Source organism: Cynocephalus volans, chromosome 4 (genome assembly GCF_027409185.1).
Source record: "Cynocephalus volans isolate mCynVol1 chromosome 4, mCynVol1.pri, whole genome shotgun sequence".
NCBI lineage: Eukaryota > Metazoa > Chordata > Mammalia > Dermoptera > Cynocephalidae > Cynocephalus > Cynocephalus volans.
This window is the reverse complement of record NC_084463.1, coordinates 153,519,894-153,532,854: the sequence shown is the minus strand read 5'-3', so window position 1 is coordinate 153,532,854 and position 12,961 is coordinate 153,519,894. Positions and strand designations below refer to the sequence as shown.

At 41.2% G+C, this 12,961-nt stretch overlaps 1 pseudogene; it reads left to right on the top strand.

The window, feature by feature from the left end:
• The first annotated feature begins 11,192 nt into the window (after positions 1–11,192).
• LOC134376616 (olfactory receptor 5B21-like) lies at positions 11,193–12,156 on the top strand (annotated as a pseudogene).
• Positions 12,157–12,961: the final 805 nt, after the last annotated feature.

Sequence of the window (12,961 nt, the reverse complement as noted above, 5' to 3'; positions counted from 1 at the left end):
GGAAGTTATGAGTAACTTAAGCACGTTTGTGGGCAGATGACGTAGAAATGAGTAAGAGAGGGTAGAAGGGACAGGAAGTAATTGCTGTAGTAGGGTCTCACAAAACTAAGTAGAGATAGGGGTCAATGGTATAGACGGAACGGGCAACCTGCAAAAAGTAGAGGGAGATGTTCTGAGATAGGAGGTCAGGGAGGACAGGATGGATTTAGATGGAGATGTTGAAGGGAAGTTAACATTAGATCCCCTGATCTTAGTAAAGGAGATGAAGATGTTGTCCACTGAGAGTGCAGATACCTGAGTGGGGCAGAAGAGTCAACAGATGCTCAGGAAATTCTGGAGAAACTAGTGAGTAGAACTAAGTCATGAGTCTTTGAGCCATGGGCTTAAATTATATGGCTAATCAGCTGTATGGCTTTAGGCAGATCACTTTGCTTCTATGAATCTCAGTTTAGTCCTTGATAAAATCAGATATTTAAAATAACAGATAATGACACAGTGTTTAGTATTCTAAATACTTTATATCTATTAAACTTTATGAGTTCTCTCAATAACTCATAATGAGAAAGAGAGGAATGGAGAGGCTAAGTGACTTGCATGAGCCTTCCAGGCACCAGGAAGAAGAGCTGGGATTTGAACCCATGCATTTGGCTCTAGGACTGAAATTGCCACCTCTGGGCTATTGTGCCTTGCATACCTTAACACATTGGATGTTAGCATCTAAGGTCCTAAGAGGTGCTAACATCCAATGTGGCCATGAAATTAACATTTTAGACAGACTGGTAGCTTCTTGATTGTTCCTGTGATTCCAAAGCATTTTTCCTCTATGATCTTACTGGTCAGTGCTTGCAAAGATTTTCCAGCCCCACCACTAGGAATGGATCATCACGTGAAGAGCTTGAAACAGCCTCAAGGTGGCAGCATCAACTCAAAGATGGATGAACAGAAACTGGTATTTGGCTCCAAACTAATCAAAAGTCAGAATTGGCCATTTTCTTGCCTTTTATTTTTTCTAAAACCCCAAGGTGTAACTATTTGAAGGTGAGAGTTGAATTGAGACCAAGCAGTGAGGTACCAGAAGAGTCAAAGCTAAAGTATTTCCCCAGGAAATTAACAGCCTCTGGAAGGGGAAAAAAGAGGACACATTTAGTGCCATGTGGAACAAACGAGGTTCAAAGAGATTAATATCTTACATAGGTTATCCATTTAGGAAGCAGTAGATTCTAGGCCCCTCACTTGCCACAATCCAGGACCATAACATTTTACTGTGTTAATCCTAACAACTCATAGACTACTAAATTATTTTATAGAGCTAGGTTTTTAGGCTAGATTCTCTCAATTGCTCAGGTGTTGAACCTACAGGTAAAGTTTTCTCTTCTTTCCTCTTCCTCTTCTCTTGCCTTTTCCTTTCTTTATTTTTTTTCCCCCTTGGGTGTTGTATCGAAATAAAATAGTCTTCAGAGTTGGACATGTGGGGCAGGACATTAAATGCTATAAAATTCCAACAGTTGTGTAAGAACACCCTTGGTCTCATGTCACCTATCTTACCACCTGCTTGAACACTTCTTATTTCTCCTTTTATCAAAAAATTTTAGTTTATTCTAACAGGGAATTTTTCTATGAAAATATTTTCATGATAGAAAAGAAAATGTCCCAATTGTCCCCTGAGGAGTCACATTCCCCCTGGTTATGAACCACTGTTCTAGAGTTTATTTAAAAAAAAGTTGTTCTAGAGCTTATAAAGCTCTTTTTGAGTTCTTCATTTAATAATTGCATTATTAGTGCTTAAAGTTTTCATGCCTGATATTAAAACCATTTTGAGGGAGGGAAGTGTTTGCATGGAATATCACTTTCAATTCTCCTCCTTTTGATGTTTTTGTGTCTTTGTATTACACTATGTTGTTTTGTAAGGTGCAACAAGTACAAATAAAAGTTTTTAAAAAATAATTGCACGATTAGGCTGGCTGGTTAGCTCAGTCAGAGTGCGGTGTTGTAACATCAACGGTAAGGGTTCAGATCCCTGTACCATCCAGCCAAAAAAAATAATAAATAAATAAATAATTGCATAATTGGATAGATAGATAATACATAGATGGATAGATAGATGTAGATGCAGGTGTGGATATACATATACATGTAGATATAGATTAGATATAAATATCTAAGTGACTGATTCAAGATCTAGAGCTCCAGCCAAATACTGCTGCTCACTAGCGGAGGGAGTCCAGGAAGGGATACCTGCTTGCTAAGAACTGTGGTCCTTTGATTAAGGAGATACTAATCCTCCCATATCATAAACCACTGTCTTTTCCTGACACAAAGTAGGATGAAATACCTGGAAAAACTCTAAGAATGAAATGTAGCTGATTTAGGATAGATTCTAAATTTTTGTCCAAAACACCTTTTCAAACACTTATTCGATCAATTTCCTTGGTTAATACCGATCACCCAAGTATACTCACTTAAGCTATAGTAGCAATTTCTAAGAGCCATTGCATATTCCCCATATTGAACTGCCCCAGACAGTTGTCTTCATGTATCAGCAATTAATATTTAAGATACTTTCTGTGTTCTCTTGATGAGCAACCCTTTCCATTGTACATTGCAATCATGGTTAATAAATGTGTCTGGATCCAGAGCAGCAGGGAGAATTCTGGAGTCAGTTCTGAGAGGAATGGCCTTGTTTACTCAGCGCCATCTATGAAGGTTTACAAGACCTGAATCCAAATCCTGCTTCTGCTGCTGCATCTCCTCCCACCCAAATCCTGCAAAGACCAAGCTTTTCTGCATCATCCTAAAATAAATATCGGAAGGAGTCTTGAAAGGGAAAAAACATTTAAAAAATATCTAAGGAAAGTGTGTTGAAAATGGAAAAAGCATTAAAATTTAAGAAATTATTACTGTTGTCAGGAGAGAAGGAGTCTAAGCCATCAAGATATATAGTCTGTATAGAGAGTTTCATCAAAATTTCTTCTAAAGGGGTTTGAAGAATCATCTCCGGCCATCACATTGTACATGGTGAGTTCCAAAGAAGGCTCTCAACAGAATGATTATTGGACTAAATTCCATGAAGACAGAGTTAAGGTCTATTTTGTTTGTCACTGTTTTGTGCATTATCCACGGCCTAGACTAGTGGAAGGCACAGAGTAGACTCTAATATTTGTTAAGTGAATGAGTATATTAGAATCCCAGCAGTTGAGTTAGAGTAATAGCTTTAATGTTTACTTGCTTTGGCACTGCAGGAAAGTCAATTTCCCTCTATCAAGATAGGAGGAAATAAGATAAAATATGGAAAAAATCCAACCACTGTATTGTATATTGTGGGTTCTCAATACAAACTAATTTATCTATCTTTTTATTAAAATGTAGGTATATCATATGAACTTGTTTCACAGATTTATTTTATTTTATTTTATTTTATTTTATTTTGTCAATATACAATGTGGTTGATTATTGTGGCCCATTACCGAAACCTCCCTCCCTCCCTCTCTCCCCCTCCCTCCCAGCAATGTCCTTTATGTTCGCTTGTCGTATCAACTTCAAGAAGTTGTGATTGTTGTGTCTTCTTCCCTCCCCCACCAGTTTATTTGTATATTTATTTTTTTTTAGCTCCCACAAATAAGTGAAAACATTTTATATTTCTCTTTCTGTGCCTGACTTGTTTCACTTAATATAATTCTCTCTAAGTCCATCCATGTTGTTGCAAATGGCAGTATTTCATTCTTTTTTATAGCAGAGTAGTATCCCATTGTGTAGATATACCACGTTTTCCATATCCACTCATCTGATGATGGATATTTGGGCTGGTTCCAACTCTTAGCTATTGTAAAGAGTGCTGCGATGAACATTGGAGAACAGGTATACCTTCGACTTGATGATTTCCATTCCTCTGGGTATGTTTCACAGATTTTATTAACACCAATTGTTAGCAACATCTCATCTAGCAAAGACTATGTCAATGGCTGTCTAAGTAAAGGTGACTCAAAATTACCTGTGGGAAACTTCTCCTGTCTCTATTGTTGTGAGATGTGGCAAAGGAGCTTGGGAAAAATGAAATTGAATCTTTTTTTTATACCTACTTCTGAGACCCTTTCACTTGAGACAAAGCCGTTATTTCTACCCGTAGTGTGAAGAGCACTGCTTTTAAGAAAGGTCAGGGTTTACAGTTAGATAGGAAGGATAAGTTCTGCTGCTGTAGGGCGACAATAGCTAATAATATAGTATTGTATATTTCAAAGATAAGCAGAAAAGAAGATTTTGAATGTTATAATCACAAAGAAACGATAAATGTTTAAGTGATAGATATGCTAACTATTCTGATTGGATCATTATATAATATATGCATGTACTGAAATAACAGACTGTATCCCACAAGCATGTACAATGAAAAAAATATATAAATGAATAAATTTAGAAGAAAAAATAAAAATAAAAAAATTAAGAAGGTCAGGAAAATATACCTATGTCCTTGGGAATTATGAGAACTCAATTCAGAACTGCCTTCAACTGCCAGACTTTCTGAAGTCTGAAAAAGAAAAGATGTTTGGTCTCTGAGGACCTTGGATTTCAAATAGTCAAAGATATCTTCAGGCTACGTGGTAAAAACATGAAGGCAGATCAGCTGCTTTTGCAGTTTGGTTGAGACCCTAAGGGAGTCATATCAAACTGGGTGTGAGGTCTAAGATCAGCCAGAGGCTGGTGCCTATGTAGATTTAGGGTCCTCTAGAGAGAAGTTCCCCAAGGTCTCAACCACAATCCAGAGCTCAGTGACATACAAACAAGTAACCAGAACACCACTTTCCTGAGGGAACTGAAACATGATTGCAATATGATAGAGACTTCAAGACCCCATTAAGAGCCAAAAGGAAGCCCTGGCATTTTTATTTTTATTTTTTATTCTATTTTTAAAATTTATCTTATTTATTGAATCAAAATCGATTATACATATTTTGGGGGTTGAACACTGAGATATGTTGATTAAATCAATATTACTAGCATATATATTGTTACAAAATGTAATTATTCTTTATGCTTCTTGTCCAGTCTCTTCCTTTCCCCATTCCCTCGCCCTCCCCCCTCTAATTACCCTAGATTTCTTCTCTCCTTCTGAAAGAATAATGGTTACTCTGTTAACTTGTTGCCTAAATGATCTGTCCAATGCTGAGAGATGTGATCAGGTCCCCCAATACTATCATAGAGCAGATGCTTCTTCTGTCACTCTGAAATAGGTTTTGTGGAGAGAGACATGCTCTTCTTTTCTTTGTCTCTGATGGTGACTCTCCTTGTGTCAATGCACTCTAGTAGTTGGCAGACCATCTGCGTGGTGGTGGTGGCATTTAGCCGCTTTTGCGGCAGCCATTGTTATTGTGGTGGCTGTGGTGGGCCACTCACATGGAGGTGCTGTTTTTGGTATGCTCCTTGGCACTGGCGATATGCCTGCTTGTGGGAGAGAGGTCCGGTCCCCTTCTCCATACCCCGGGTCCCTGGGTGGGCCCCAAAGTACTGGCATTTTGTGCCTGGTTGTGGGAGGTAAGTTCGTTCCCCTTCTCCATGCCTTGGGTCCCTGGGCAGGCCCCACGGCACTGGCACCATGTGCCTGGTTGTAGGAAGGGTGGCTGGTCCCCTTCTCCATACCTTGGGTACCCGGGTGGGCCCTGAAGCACTGGCACAGTGTGCCTGGGTGTGGGAGAGAGGTCCATTGCCCTTCTCCTTGCCTTGGGTCCCCGGGCAGGCCCCAAGTTGCTGGTGTGGTGTGCCTGGTTGTGGGAAGAGGATCCTGTCCTCAGCTCCATGCCTTGGGTCACTGGGCAGGACCTGAGGCACTGGCTTGGTGTGCCTGGTTGTGGGAGGGTGGTCCAGTTCCCTTCTCCATGCCCTGGGTCCCTGGGTAGGCTCTGAGTAGCTGGCATGTTGTGCCTGGGTGTGGGAGGGTTGTCCAGTCCCCAACTCCATACCCCAGGTCCCCGAGTGGGCCCCAAGGTGCTGGCGCAGTGTGTCTGGTTGTGGGAGAGCGGTCCCCTGCCCTTCTCCTTGGCTTGGGTCCCCGGGCAGGCCCCAAGGTGCTGGTGTGGTGTGCCTGGCTGCGGTGGGAGAGTCCAGTCCCTGGATCCATGCTTCGGGTCTCTGGGTGGGCCACAAGTCACTGGCACCATGTGCCTGGTTGTGGGAGAGAGGTCCAGTCCGGTCCCCTTCTGCATGCCTTGGGTTCCCAGGTGGGCCCCAAGGTACTGGCGTTTTGTTCCTCGTGTGGGAGGAGGGTCCATCCCTGGCTCCATACCTCAGCTCACTGGGCAGGACCTGAGGCACTGGCTTGGTGTGCCTAGTTATGGGAGAGAGGTCCAGACCCCTTTTCCATGCCCTGGGTCCCTGCCTGGAAGGGGGTGTAGGGTCCAGTCCCCAGATCCAAGTCTCTGGTTCCCAGGCAGGCCCCAAGGTGCTGGTGGTGTGCCTGGGCCGGAACTAATTTTTTGTCCTTTGCTTCTAACACGGGGGAACTTCCTGTGGGAACCGGTACTTGAGCTGTGTGGTGGTTTAAATTGCTGCTTTGCTGCTATTTCCATAGGGAAGCATTTTTGAGCAGCTCAGAGTTTAATGATTGATCTTATAGGTACTTCCGGCTCTCCAGAGACCTGGTGGGTCTGTGTTCTGTAGAATCTCTGATCTGGGCCTGAGTTTTTCCATCAAACTGCACCCCATGCAATTCTGCATTCCTGACCAGTCTCCTCTGAGTGGTCCTGTGCTGATTGGGGGCAGGTCGGCTGTCCTTGCCGTGTCCTAGTGTTCTCCTGGTGGGCCCGTCTCCACCACCGCGTGTGCTCCAAACACTTTCCATGGGATGGGCCCTGCGCTGATCCCTTGTGATGACTCACCATCCTCTGAATGGTCCCCTTTTTTCAGTTGTTCTGGCTCCTCTCTCCTGCATGGTCCATGGGAACCCTATTAGTGGTCTTGCTGTCCTGGGGGCCGCCAAGGCCCTCTTCTCCCCTGCTGCCTTCTAGTGACTCCATCTGAAGGGCACCGCTGTGGCTTCTGACGGCTTCTGCTCCTGCACTCAGCAGCTCAAGCCTTAAAGCAGCTGTGGCCCGAAATGCTCAGAGCAGCTTTTTCTTTCTCTCGTAGTTTCTCCACACTTCATGAACTTTGTAGGTCTCTCCTCTTCTTCCCCTGAGCTGCAGTGGCCCCAACTTGGCTGATGTTACATTTTCATAGTTGTAAATTTGGTTGATTTGTAGGAGAGAGTGAGGCTGGGAACCGTCTATTCCATCATCTTGACCGGAATCCACCAGCCCTGGTTTTTTTAATCACAGGCTACGATTCTTAATGAGCAAGTTCCATCCAAAATGCTTTCAAACAAGCTCAAGGATCAGCCACTCCACACATTGTTCACAGAAGACTTACTGTGAGTATTGGGAGTTGGCTCTTTCTCTAAGACTAAGTGGGGAGAAATATTTTAAATGCAGATTATAAACTGTAAAGTTTATCAGAGTCTTCATTTTGCCTAAACTCAGCTCTGACCATGAAACTCCAAGTTCCAAAGAACACTGTGAAATCAAAACACTTTTAAGAATTTTTTTCAGTCAACTTAATTTTAAGTGAATTTTATTTTATTTATGTATTTATTTATTTTTTAATTTTTATCTTTATCGTAGCAGAGTTTATTGTACATATCTGTGGGATACAGAGTTGAATATCAATCCCTGAGTGTAATATGTGATGCTCAAATCAGAATAACTGCTATATTCAACAATATACAATGTTGTCACTTTTTGTGGCCCTTTACCAATTCCTCCCTTCCCCCTCCCCCACCTCTAGTAACCACAGCTATCCTTCTGAAAGTTCAATGTATTATTGTGATTGTTGTGTCTTTTATTTATTTGCTTATTTTTTAGCTCTCACTTACGAGTGAGAACACAGGGTATCTCTCTTTCTGTGCCTGGCTTATTTCGTTTAACACGATTTTCTCTAAGTTCATCCATGTTGCTGCGAATGGCAGAATTTCTTCTTTTTTATGATGGGTAGTATTCCGTTGTGTATATGTACCACATTTTCCTTATCCAGTTGTCCATCGATGGACATCCAGATTGGTTCCAACTCTTGGCTGCTGTAAACAGAGCTGCAATAAACATGGGAGTGCAAGTATCCCTTCGACATGATGATTTCCAGTCCTTTGGAGATACAACCAGAAGTGGGATTGTAGGATCATGTGGTAGTTCTTTCTGTAGTTATCTGAGAAACTCTATACTGTTTTTCATAATGGCTGTACTAGTTTACAGTCCCACCAACAGTGTTGAAGAGTTTCCTTTTCTCCACATCCTCACCAGAATTTGTTAATCTCTGTCTTTTTGGTAATAAGCCAGTCTAACTGGGGTGAGATGATATCTGGATAGCTCAGTTGGTTAGACTGCAACCTTATAACACCAAGATCACGTGTTCAGTTCCCCATGCCGGTCAGCTGCCCCCCACTAGCCCCCCCCCAAAAAAAAAGAAAAAGAAAGAAACAGTCAGGACAGAATTCTTTAATAATCAAATTTGAAAACGGACAAAGGAACTGAATAGACATTTTTCAAAGGAAGACATACAAATAGCCAGCAGATACATGAAAAAATGCTCAACATCACTAGTCATTGGGGGAATGTAAATCAAAACCACATTGAGATAACAATGAGTTTTTTTTTTTTTTTTTTAAGATGACCGGTAAGGGGATTTTAACCCTTGACTTGGTGTGGTCAGCACCACGCTCACCCAGTGAGCGAACTGGCCATCCGTATATGGGATCCGAACCCGGGGCCTTGGTGTTATCAGCACTGCACTCTCCCGAGTGAGCCATGGGCCGGCCCGAGATAACAATGAGTTTTAATAGAAGCAAAGGGTTCTATCTATTTCAACCTCTACTGAATTAATACATATTGGGTGCTTCTTATGTTTCAAGTCCCTTGTTAAGTACATGTGTGCCCTATTTTGCTTTTCTCTCTTGCAGACATTTTTGGTTGTTACAAACTGGAGGCAATGGGGGGGTTACTGGTATCTAGTGGGGGGGTGCAGGGAAACTGCTAATTGTCTTACCGTGCAGCTCCCCTGCACCACAGAACTGTCCAGCCCATAATGTCGATAGTGGTGACACTATCTAGAGACAGAGACAGAGACAGAAATCTGGCTCTGGAACATTGTACAGATTTTGCAATTAAGTAGTTGTGTGACCTTGAAGGACACCACATACTTCAGTTTCCTAATATGTAAGATCAGGACACTGCCTATCATAGATTACGAGATATTGTGTCTGCTAAGTTAGAGAGTACACACACACGTCGAAAGTCAAAAGAAAAGAAAAAAGTCAAAAAGGCTGGATAAATGGAATGGGAAATGCTGCTGATTGGAAAGTTAATTGGTACATTACTGAATGGAGACCTATAAACAAGTGAAAAAAAAAGGCTAAAACATGAAATTTTAGAATTTCATTCTAAGGGGAAAAAAAGAGGCACAAGAAGGCATTTACAAGGGTACTCAATGGAGCATTGTTTACAAAGGTGAAAAGTTGGAAATAAGGGGTAGAGTATTGTCAAGGTCTTTCCAATAGTGTTTCTCAAGCTGGCTGAGCGAGTTCTTATGAAATCAGCCACATCGCTTGTGTGTGTAATGGTTGTCTTAACAGGACAAGCTGGGCAGTACCCTCCTTTTTATGTTATAAAATCTGATTGCTGCAGTGCTCTCCAAGGTAAGCTAAGGTCATGCAGGGCTGAAACAAATTTCTCCTCATCCCTGTTTCTCCCTTTCCCTCCTCTGTTCATACATTTTCTTTCTTCTCACTTCTGAGCCTGCTCCACCCTCTCTGCTACCAGGGGCAGAGAAAGCCTGTGACCACCTCAGGCTGAGGAAAAACAACAGGCGAGAACGAGTGTTCTAAAATTAGGACACAAGCCTTTCTCCAGACCATCTCCAACCTCAATGCTATTTCCGAATATTTTTCATACCACCAGTCTAAACTAATATTTTAGCAGAAAACATAGACCCAGCTGGACAACAGATCAATAGGCTGTTTGTTGTGAACTTAAATAGCATGAAAAAATATTTAAATACTTCATTACTGATGTTCTATTCAACTCACCAAATATTTATTTATGTGTGTGAGGAGCCATGGTAGGCTGGGTGGGCCAGAGGGGAGGAAGACAGCAAGTATCCCAAGGGGCTTGGAGCTAGTTGAGGAGTTGGGTGGTTGCCCAACTAATTGTGTGATAGTCAACCAAGACTCAAGTGCTTTGAGAGTGCAGTTAAGGGCGGACTTAATTGTAACCAGGATTACACATATATTACATTTCTATTTATAAATGTATATAAATATATACTTATAGTTATAAATAATATACCCCCTTTCAGTTGAACTGCTGTTGAGGGGTAAACTCATGAAGAGTTGTGGTTAAGATCTTTGGATTTAGTATCAAACAAACCAGGGTTTTGATTCCACCTCCAACACTTACTAGTTATGTGGCTTTGGACAATAGTTATTCAACTATTATTATTATTATTATTATTATTATTACTATTATTATTATTATAGTTATTTTATAATAATAGCTTTCCAGTCCCTGTACGTTGTCTTTCTGCCGTATTGATTGTTTCCTTCACTGTGCAGAAGCTTTTTTAGGTTATATAATCCCACTTGTTTATTTTTTTCTTTTGTTGCTTGTGCTTTTGAGGTCTTATTCATAAAGTCTTTGCCCAGTCCTACTTCCTGGAGTGTTTCCCCTATGTTTTCTTTTAGTAATTTTATGGTTTCAGATCTTATATTTAAGTCTTTAATCCATTTTGAGTTGATTTTGGTGTATGGTGAGAGGTACAGGTACAGTTTCATTCTTCTGCATATGGATGTCCAATTCCAGTACCATTTATTGAAGAGGCAGTTCTTTTCCCCAATGTATGTTCTTGTTGCCTTTGTCAAAGATCAGTTGGCTTTAAGTATGTGGGTTGATTCCTGGGTTTTCTATTCTGTTCCATTGATCTGTAAAATGAGCATCGTAGTACTTACCTTGCAGAATTAAGTTCTATAATATAATGGTATTATAGCATGTGCCTTACACATAGTGCATTCTCAATATATATTAGTTTTCTACTTTTATATCATCCCATCATCCCTTCTTATGCTTTTACTTGAGTTTCATTGACTCCTTTTTTCTAATCACCAGGCTAAATTCAAGCTGACCACAATGAAGAATAGCACAGAAGTGACAGAGTTCATCCTCTTGGGATTAACAGATGACCCCAATCTTCAGGTTCCCCTCCTCCTAATATTTTTATTCATCTACCTCATCACTCTAGTTGGAAATGGGGAAATGATGGTGATCATTCACTCGAACTCCCATCTCCACACTCCAATGTACTTCTTTCTTAGCAATCTCTCTTTTTAGATCTTGGTTACTTATCGTCTGTAGCTCCCAAAATGGTGGCTGCATTGCAGTCAGGGAACAAGGTCATCTCCTATAATGGATGTGTGGCTCAGTTCTTTTTCTTTGTAGGTTTTGCCACTGTTGAGGGCTATCTACTGGCCTCCATGGTCTATGACTGTCATGCAGCGATGTGTAAGCCTCTTCATTACGCCACCACCATGACAGCAGGTGTGTGTGCCCTCCTGACTCTGGGTTTTATGTCTGTGGCTTCCTCAATGTCTCTATCCATGCAGCAGACACTTTCAGACTATCCTTCTGTGGTTCTAATGAGATTAGCCATTTTTTCTGTGACCTTCCTGCACTTCTGAATCTCTCGTGTTCCAGCACAGGCATCAGCAAGTTGGTAGTCTTCTTTGTCTTGGGCTTCAATGTCTTTTTTACCCTCCTGGTCATTGTCATCTCTTACCCCTTCATAAACATTGCCATCCAAAGGATGCGTTCTGCTGAAGGATGAAAGAAAGACTTCTCCACTTGTGCTGCCCACCTCACTGGGGTCTCCATCTTCTCTTGCACAATCATCTCCATGTATTTACAGCCCAGCTCCAGCCAGTCCATGGACACAAACAAAATTGCATCTGTGTTTTACACTGTGGTGATTCCCACGCTGAACCCCTTGGTCTGCAGCCTTAGCAACAAAGAAGTGAAAAATGCTGTCTGGAAAATACTCAACAAACTTTACCCACAATCTTTAAGTGTGAGCAGGAAGAAGGCTGGTGACTAAGGGATAAACCTTCTCTCAGACCTACATGCTATCATGACTTTTGAGGTTTGGCAGATTTCAGTTCTTTCTTCTCCAAGAACAGTGGTTACTTCTGCTATTAGGAGAAGATATAAAAGGTAGCACTTTGAAATGTCTTCCTTAGGGAGATAATCTTACATTTAGTGAATGACAACATGGAACATTTAAACTCTTCTTGCATTAGTTTCTTGATGTGGATTAAGTCAGAAGATCAAAGCATATGCCTGAATCATGTAATTTTCCTCTCTATTTTTAATTGTAGGGAATTTTCATTTGCTATTAAAATTGGTGTAAGGATCACAACTTTATTTACAATTTTATTGACTAAATGCACAGTATTATGTTTTTCATTTCTTTGGTTCATGAGTTTGAAAGTTAAAGTTTCTAATGCTGACAAAGAATGTTTCAATATTTTTAATAATGCTTTGGAGAAGGTTAAGGACAGGGCACTGGACCAAGAGTCAGGTGACCCAAGATTAAATTCTTTCCACTCCCTTACTTTACATCTACACCCACATTTCCACCCTCACTCACAGGCCATGTACCTTTGTAATCATCTCCTTTTGCTAAAGTGCTGGGACAACTTTGGTAGAAAACAATAAGCCACCTTGTATACAGAACTATGGAACAGTTTCAATAGATGAATTGCTTAAACTTTAACCTGAATAAACATACTTTTCTTTAAAGAGACTGTACTCTGTTCTGTGCTTTTGGCCTCTGTCTCACTCAATTACCAAAACTTGCCGGAGGTTTGGGGGGAAAAAAGCATTTTTTCCAAAGGCTATGA